Source organism: Neomonachus schauinslandi, chromosome 9, assembly GCF_002201575.2.
Source record: "Neomonachus schauinslandi chromosome 9, ASM220157v2, whole genome shotgun sequence".
Lineage (NCBI taxonomy): Eukaryota > Metazoa > Chordata > Mammalia > Carnivora > Phocidae > Neomonachus > Neomonachus schauinslandi.
The window spans coordinates 132,363,926-132,373,303 of NC_058411.1; positions in this window are offsets into that span (position 1 = coordinate 132,363,926).

The following is a 9,378-nucleotide window of genomic DNA, read 5'->3' on the forward strand; positions in this document are numbered from 1 at the left end:
GCTCTGGACTGTGTTGGTGCTGGGGTCTTCTTGTGGCTTCCTGGACTGATAGACTTTGGTCCTTCTCAACTGACGGGCCAGAAAGACCGAGGGGTTAAGGCATGCCTGGTCATATTTCAAATCCTCAATATATCCCGAATTCAATGACTTCTTACTACCTACAACCTGGTCCCATTACTGCCAACTCTCACCTTTATTTCTAACTCCTGGCCCAACTTCCATCCAGGGCCCCACAGTTTCTTCTCCACATTCAACAGCCAGAGCAATCCTGCCCAGAAACTTCCGGTGGCTTTGTGTCTGTCTCAGAGTAAAAGCCCGCATCCTTAACAATGACCTCCTATGGGGCTGACTCCCTGCTCTCCCTCAGATACCCCTGGTTTCTGCTGCTGCAGCCACACGAGCCCCCCAGCTATGCTTTCCCCTGTGCTGGCTGTTTCTCTGCGTGAAATACTCTCCTCCCCAATACCTGTATGCCTTGTTCCTTCAGGTCTTTGCTCAAAAGCCTTCCATGGCCACCTGTCTAAAATTTTAATTCTGCCCCCCCCACACCCCCCCAGAGCATTTCCTTTTCCCTTTCCCTGCTCTCCTGACGTTTGTCACTATCCATGGACCACACAGATCACTAATTAGTGTTGTTTATTTTCTGATTCTTCTACTGGCATACATTCTGCTGGGCAGGTTTTTGACTGTTTTGTTCACTACACTAGCCCAATGCCTAGACCAGTGCCTGGCACATAGTAGGTGTCCAACCAATAGTTATTGAATGAATGAATGTACTTTGTAATCTAAGCGCCCACTGAATGAGGTGAATGGAGAGGCATGGGTTTTAGAACGCGTGAAGCTCTCGCTTATTCTAGATGTGAAGCTTTAGGCAAGTCTCTTAACTTCCTCATCTGCAAAATAAAAATTACAATACCTGCCAGGAAGGATTGTCATTAGGATTAACAAGGGCATTCCTAGCACATAGAGCGCAATAATGTTATTCTGGGGCTGTGAAATATGGCCCGGGCTCTTCTTCATCTACTAGTACCTATGTGAAAACCACGCTAATTTTTCTTTCCCTGCATATTTTAAGATGTTGTGCTTTTGATCTGATCATAAAAACATGATATGTGTGGGGCGCCTGGGTGGCTCAGTCATTGGGCGTCTGCCTTCGGCTCAGGTCCTGATCCCAGAGTCCTGGGATCGAGCCCCGCATCGGGCTCCCTGCTCAGCGGGAAGCCTGCTTCTCCCTCTCCCACTCCCCCTGCTTGTGTTCCTGCTCTCGCTGTCTCTGTCTCTGTCAAATAAATAAATAAAATCTTTAAAAGAAAACAAAAAAAACCCATGATATGTGTGTGTACATATATATATATACACATTTGGAAAATCTGGACGATCTTAAAACTGAGTTTGGCTGTGAGATTTCAGAGCTTATCATCATATTTGTTTTTAGATGTGAAAGCCAGCAATCAATGTTCATATTCTATGAATGAAAATTTCACAGAAATTCAAATAGAGAAAATCAGTGGAAGAATAGGGTCATGTGTAATGTGTGGTGGCATAAGGTTGCTGAACTCGGCAAGAACATGCACCGTAGCGGATAGGTTTCTATTCACATTTCAAGAGGGAATTTAGTTCAACAAAATAATGTAGTCCCAATGGCCTATCATGTTGAGTTAATGTTATTTTGAATTTTATCGTTTTTATTATTATATAAGAGCCCAATACTTATAGAGTTTATACTCGGTTTTATGTTTGTACATATTTAGGAGCGTAGCAGGGTTCTATTAGGAAAATAGAAACCACTCTAAATATTTGAAACAAAGGTAACTTCTCGTGGGGAAGCCGTACATGGGGGTGGAAGTGCGGAGACCCCGATGGGATGCACGTGTGCTCTGGACGCTGGCAACAGCAGGAAGCTCCCTCCCCTCGAGGCTGGAGGGGCAAAACACGGTGGTTTTAGAGCCCAGCCTGGGGCCACCAGATGAAAGCGGAGACAATGAAGGGCCTGCCTGGGGCAGCTGGAGTTTTGCAGGAGATCAGCTCTTTCCAGAGAAGCTGCCCGAGGTGGATAGAGATGGGGAGAAATACTACGGTTTCTCCCTTTCCCTGGCTTATGTTTCTTCAATCATCTTTCCCATTGGCCGAATCCAGCAGAAGCCAGTTGACATGGGAGATTGGGAAATGGATCTTGTAGGGATCGGCCCCTCTTCACACACACACACACACACACATACACGCACACACAGCCAGAGACTGACTACACAATTCTGGAAGTCATTATACCCCAGGGGTCCTCATTTGTTTGAACCAGACTAGTTCCCTTTCTTGTTCAAGCCAGTTTGAATCAGGTTTTCTGTTGCAACTAACACAATAATAAAAATAATTTAGGTCGGCATTGGAAGTTAAAAAGAAAAAAAAATATGCTAAGGGGGGTACATACGTTGTTCAAGTTTGAGAAACACTATCAATTCGCCAGAGCTCACACTTGCCATTTCTCCACTGAAGGTGAGCACAAGTCCTGCACAAAGCACGGTGTATGCCAGGACACAAGGCCTTTGGGGGCCAAGCTGAGAGTGTGCGATGCTTCTGCGGCTGCTCTAAGACACACCCTTGGTTTCAAAACAGGAGAAGGAGCAGATGCACACGCGGTGAAGTGAGGACCTTCCAAATGCTGTGGGTGGAATAAGCATTAAGTGTGGAGAGCCAGGCTCTCCTTTTAGCCACGCGGGCAAAACGGGCGAAAGCAAGTGGAAAAGAGGTCCCTGCCACCATGTCGTTATTCTCTCTTTATGTGGAAAAACCAAGTGCTCAGAACTTTAGTAGGTTAAGAAATTGTCTCACTTAGTAAGGGCCAATGCTTAGATGCTAAATCTACTGACAAGACTGTCTGGCCTGTATTTCCTAAAGAGGCTCGTTGAGATGATTCGCTCCTACCAAGAGAGGCAATGGGTCCTCTAATTCCTGGTGAAAACCCCTGGGTTCAGCTCACGGTGAGGGAGGGAGAGTGGGTTGAAGCATTTCGGAAGCTTCTTCCTCTTTTGGTAGCAAAGGATTCTGAACTCCCAGGAAGATTCTGAGTGGGGTCCTTTGCATTTCTGCAGACTAATCTTGAAATAGGAGAACTGATCGGCCTGAGTGCCTTGTCTCCTCCTCAGTTAATCTGTGGCAGGATGTCAAGGTCAGGCAGGGGAATCTGGGGGGTGCACCTTCCCCATCTCTCTGCTCCCCTCGGGACTGCCCACCAGCAACCAGAGAGGAGGATGTGCATTAGCATTCATCGCCTCACACTGGCTGGACCACTGCAGAGAGCTATTATTTCTTGTACCCCTCCTTGTAGTGCACTGCAGGCCATTTGGATTTAACTTTGGTCCCCTCCAAAGAGCAGGCACAAGTGTGTCCCTCTTTTCCCTGGTCTGGTTGCTGTGGGTTTCTCTGGAGCAGACTGAAGCCTGGGGCGTGCAGGGGAGCAGAGGTGCCGTGCTAACCTTTCCTTGGGGAGCAGCATGCATTACCGGGAGGCTTTTCATGGAATCCCAGCTCAGTTTAACCTTTCGTCTGCGCGTTGGAGATCTGGGGTCTCCTGGGCTTTAGGCTAGCAGTTTTGCCTTTGATTTCCCCAAAGGGCAATTGTACATTGGGAGCTGTCTCTGAAACCTTCCTCGCTCCCAACACTTGACTTTCATTGTCAGGAGCAATTTGAGGGAGCTAGGAACTGACTGTTAACACATCCGTGGAGGACAGTATCGGCTCACGTCCATTTTCTTCTTTCTTTCTGGCGGTGGTGGGGGACCGTAGCTGCTGGGCAGGAGGTATGACTGGGGCAAAGTTGACGGGACATTCAAGCAGCACATTGTTCAGTCTCTTCTTTGGCTCTGTGTCTGAGTCCCCAATACATTGCCCTGGCATTTTTGCTTGGATTCTCAAAGCCTTCCCCAGTCCCTCTCTGGCCATGGAGTCTTGCTCATCTCCGAGCTCAGGAAAAATTTGTTGACTCTGCAAAAGAGGTCCAGAGGCTGTCTCGCTGCTGAGTTCACACAGCCTGACCAAGAAGCCCAGTATCATTCTGAATGAGTTTTTGGACTGACCATGAGGTCCAGCAGCATCATGAGGTTGGCATGGCCAGGACTTGGGTGTCACTGTTGGCACCGGAAACCAGAGTCTGTGAGCTGTTCTGCCACATACCACCTTGGGAGATGCAGCCTTTCCTTTCTCGGTGTGGTTAATTTAGGAAAACCATGAGATGTAACAGTGTTCCACAATTTCCAATTTAGGGGATTTTTTCTTCCTTCTTTGTAACTTCTCTTTACTTCCTCCCCCACTGGCGTCTCTAGACTTTCAGGGAAGACACGGACACAGTTTAAAGCCAAACAAAAAGGCATTTCCTGGATTTTATCCTCCAAAAGCGTGAGCCCCTAGGGAAATACTGGACAAGATGCTTGGTAGGGACACAAGAAAGAGAGCAGGGCTTCTCCTGCTTAGTCCAGAACATGTGTATGTGGTCTGGGAGGAAGAGGAGAGATGAAGGGGACTTAGACTATTTGGGGTGGCCTTATCCCTGTGCCTTCTCTCCCCTTGGGGAGGCAACAAGACCTGGAGGGGGAATGGCTGCCCACGATCCATGCCGACAGTTTCCATGCTGCACTGGGACAGGGAGGGCCAGAGTGTTACCCGGGACATGGCCTGGGAGGAGCAGAGTAAGCCTCAGGACCTGACGGGGTTAGGCACCAGCAAGAGAGTGTCTCCATGAGGATGGGTGGAGACAGATGCCCCAGAGAGACAGAAGGAGGTATGAGTTGGTGGTTGTCTGCAGGGACAAATGACTCAGGACCATAGAGTCAACCTTTCTTCCCTTCCCCCAGCCCATCACCTACCTACCAGGTGCCTTGCACTGGGAGCGCCAGAGAATGTTGACTCTATGCTGACCCAAGCTGGGGATACCCTCAAATTGCATTAAATTTATACTTCTCAGCTGCCAGCACGTTCGGTGTGGTTGTGTGAACTACACAAAAATGCCTCTTTTGGGTGAGTCAAATGCCAGAATGGAGCCCTGCCCTAGGCTGAGTCAGCCTTATGCCAGAGTGCGTGGCTTAGCATGTAGGACGCGGGCCCAATGTCAGCACCCCTGGAAGTCCTCAGCTGTGTGGTGCTTCAACCATGCAGCCAAATGTGGAGGCCCAGTGTGGACTGAGAGCCACGCCCTCTGTGCGTGACTTTAGATCCCCTTTAGCTAGGCAGAAATGAGCATTTCTTACCCCCTATGAAGGGGCCGAGTGATTCAGTGATGTTGCAGTTATATCCTGGGCTGGAAACAAGATTTAATCCTGGAAATGCCGTTTGTTCTCAGTGTGGTTAGAGGTAAGCCGTTAACCTTGGAAGCTCAGTTTCCCCGTCTGGTAAATGGGGCCAAGGGCTCCTGTTCTTCCTCACACTGCTGCGGTTTGGGTCAAGTGCAGAGATAGCCATGAGCTTGCTTGGGGAACAATGAAGTTGGGCTCGACCCCTAAAGTTCACTGAGCCACCGAAGGAACTGAGATGATGGTGCGATCCTTTGTGAAAAAGATGTGAAGGGCGGGAGCCATGGAATCTGTTTTGGTGGCAGACTTGGTGAGACTAGAGCTGGGAAGAATGAGCAGGAGCACCAAGGTGGACCAGGATGTGTATGTGTGTTAAGGGGGTCAGCTTTTGCTGGGGCAGAAGAAATCTGGAGCCACTGCTCTTTGGCTATAGTGTAAGTGGGTCCAATTTGTGCCAGATGGCTGGTCATAAGTGCCCGCAGCTTTGGGGAGGTGAGGGCTGGAGACTGACCACAGCAGCCTTGGTCCAGCTGGGAGATAGCAGCCATACAGCATGATAAACAGGGGAAGCTGAATTTGGAGACTGATTAACTAGGATGACAGAAGAGCTACAAGGTCTAAGGAAGGGGTTTGGACTCCTTGGACGGGGGGATTGGCCACCGAGTAGCAGAAGTTTACTGGTTCGGCCAGGCTGGAGTGGGTCTGGAGTAGCTAGGCAAACAACAGGCCACCCTCGGAGTGCAGCCATCGTCAACCAATGGCTGGGTGTGCAGGGGGAGACTGAGCGCCGTGGGGTGGGAGGCCTTCAGAACATGTCACCCGCCAACACGTGGCTCTGGTTTCCATGTCTAGGGGTTGCAGAAAGGTTATCACCAGGCCAAGGCTGCCAGGTTGCAGAGGGACTGCTTTCTGAGCAGTGGTAAGTGGATGGGTTGAGGGGGCAAGTTCTTAGATGGCCTCATGCCACCTCCAACTGGCCAGGGAAACCTCAGGCCATCCCCTCCTGCAATGTCCCTCCAGCGCCCTCTGCTGAGAGAGTTCACGTCGCTATTGTGAAGCTTCCGGTGCACTGGGCCACCCTCCTGCCTTTCGTCCCCACTAGCTGCCTGCTTGGCCTGATCTCCCTGAAGCAACAGCTAGGGTGCTCCTAAGATTGTGTGCTCCATGCCCTGCACAGGGAATCAAATCAAATCCCAGAAAGGGAACAAGGTCCATACAAGATTGCTCGGACTCAACTATATATGAAACCTTCATAATTTTTCTTGCCATATTTACCGTCCACCTGTACTGTTATTTGTTTTTTTCTCTTTTAAGTTCAGTCACTTTTTAACCCTTAATAAAGTGTCTTGAAAATGAAAGTCTGTGTCACTTTCATTAATGGGAGATCAGTATAACTTGCTTCAGAGAAAGGAAGTGCAAATACATTGAAATCAGTCTTTGTAAATCAGGCTAGATACCATGGATAGCCAAAGACATGAGCATGAAGCCTGTTGCTTCTTTGTTAAAAAGGGACATTGGCAAGAAGTACTGAATGAGAATCTCTCATTAATTGGATCAGAGGGACTGAAAGAGAATTGGAAAAGGATACCTTTTTCTTTCTTTCTTTTTTTTTTTTTTAAGATTTTATTTATTTATTTGAGAGAGAATGAGATAGAGAGAGAGCATGAGGGGGGGAAGGGTCAGGGGGAGAAGCAGACTCCCCGCTGAGCAGGGAGCCCGATGCAGGACTCCATCCCGGGACTCCAGGATTATGACCTGAGCCAAAGGCAGTCGCTTAACCAACTGAGCCACCCAGGCGCCCAAGGATACCTTTTTCTACCCAGTATTCAGTGGTTTAACGCCAGGTGCTGTCACCAAGCCCCTGGATCATTTCAGATACCGTGGGAAAGCCTGGACCCACAGAGACCTGGACTTGGAGCCACAAGCATCCCCCTTGGAGTCCTCTCTTGGGACATGGGGCAAAATACCTAACATATTAGTGGACACGTCATTTAGCGAACTTAAAAAAATTTGGTAATACATCTCCGGCCTTGAAAATACTCCTTAATTCAGAAATTGATGTGTAGATATGTAATATAGAAAGAAAACCAGGAACATGGAAAGATATACATGCAAAGATGTTGATCCCAACATAAAATCACAAACAACCTCAATGACCCAAAAGAGAGAGTTGATAAATAAATTACGGTACTATCATAAAGTGAAGTGCAGTGTAGCTATTATAAATGATGTGTATATATATATATATATATTTATCTTATTGGCACATGAGAAGATTAGATGTGTTGAGGATGTGTAAGGAAATGGAAATTTTAATATGTGTTGGTCTGGAGTAAAGTGGTAGCATCTTTGGGAGGGTTATCTGGCAGAATCAGTCACGACCTAGCATTTCTATCCTCCTACAGGGATATGTTTGTGAGTAGCTACAAGCATGATTTCAGACAGGAAACCACAAGAAGTCCTATATCCCTTTCAGTAGGGAAGAGTTGAACACATTACTATACATCCTTAACCGAGTGCAGTGCATCCGCTAAACAGAATGCGCTTGATTTCTCGTATGTGCTGACATGGAAGTACCCATGCTACATTGTTCAGTGAAAAAGACAAGTTGCAAAAACAAAGATGGCATGTTCCCATTAAAAAACATAGACACGCATATATCGTTAGTTCTGTATGAATGCAGGACCAAAGTTCATTAGTCCATTCAACTGGTAACAGTGGTTACTTGTGGAAATCAGGATTGGAGAGGTAGGATGTTGGGGAGGGGAGGCAGACCTACATGATGGTATGAGGGGTGATTCTGAGTACTGTTTTTGCACCCCAAATAAAATAATCTAAATAAACTGGCAAGCTATCTCTTTCGGGTTAGATTTCATTTTATAAAATTCCGTGAGTAATTTTACGAAAAAAACACCCAAGGTCCTGTGTGTGTAAACACACACACACACACACACGTGAATTCACCAGGAAAAGGGTTTACATTTACAACATAAGAGAGAGAACCAGGTCACAGAATATTATGATCCCAATTTTGTCTAAAATAAGTCCATATCAGTATATATGTATAGAAAAATACCTGGAAAGATATGCAAAGAAATGTTAGCAGAGTTTTTCTCTAATAGTATTATGGATAATTTTTGTTTTTCTTTTTGTTCATCGGTGCTTTCTAATGACCTGTAATGAACTTGGATTAAAAATAAAGGAAAGAAGGAGGAAGGGAGGAAGGAAGGAAGGAAGGAAATGAAAGCAAGCAAGACAAGAACCCAGGCCGACCCCGACAGGGACGAAATGTGCAGAATGCAGGTATCCAGCACAGGTGGGCCTCTGAGAAATCCTGGTTGCTCTGTCCTCGATCGACCTGCTCGAGCAGAAATGGCCACGCTCTCCTGGTGAGGTCCTACCACCCGTGTTCTCAGAGGCATGTTCTGGCCCTTGTGCCTCTTGCAGGGAAAGCAGTGACCTCGCGGCTGTCCTTCCAAACTCCTTGGTGCAGAGCTGGGTGAGGAGGAGGCCAGAGCTCAGTGTGTTTGGCCTGTCTAAGCAGGTTGCACTTTTATTAGCCACAAACCTAGAAAAAAACTTCAACCCGGGGAAAGATTTCTATTTAGGGCTGGGAAACTAGGCCACTTCTAAGATCAGTGACCTACATTTGCTGCCACAGAAATTTAAGATGAAAAGGCAGTTGTGACTGAGGCACGTGGGTGCCGAATCTCCATCAAGGGGCAGGGCAGTGGGAGGAAGGGAGAGAGGGAGGCAGGGAGGGAATTCTAAAGAGCTTCTGTCTTTGAAATCTTTTTCAGCCGAGCTCCCAATATTTAGTCCCAGAAGAAAAATGAGTATCCCAGCTGTGTATTTGTTTTCCTGGAAGCACAGTGTTTGCTAACTGGTGGCTCTCGCGGCAGGTAAAAAAAAAAAAAATCCATTCTCACTCTGAGGCCCGTTAGAAAAATGACAGCTTCCCAGTCCCCCACCAGCCGTCCACAAAGACAAGACTTGGTGCCTCGTGCTGGCTGCCAGCCGGCTGCTTTGTGTGATAGACTTCTGAGAAACTGTTTGCTTGACCGCATCGATCCAGAGCTCTTTACATTGGACCCCGTGG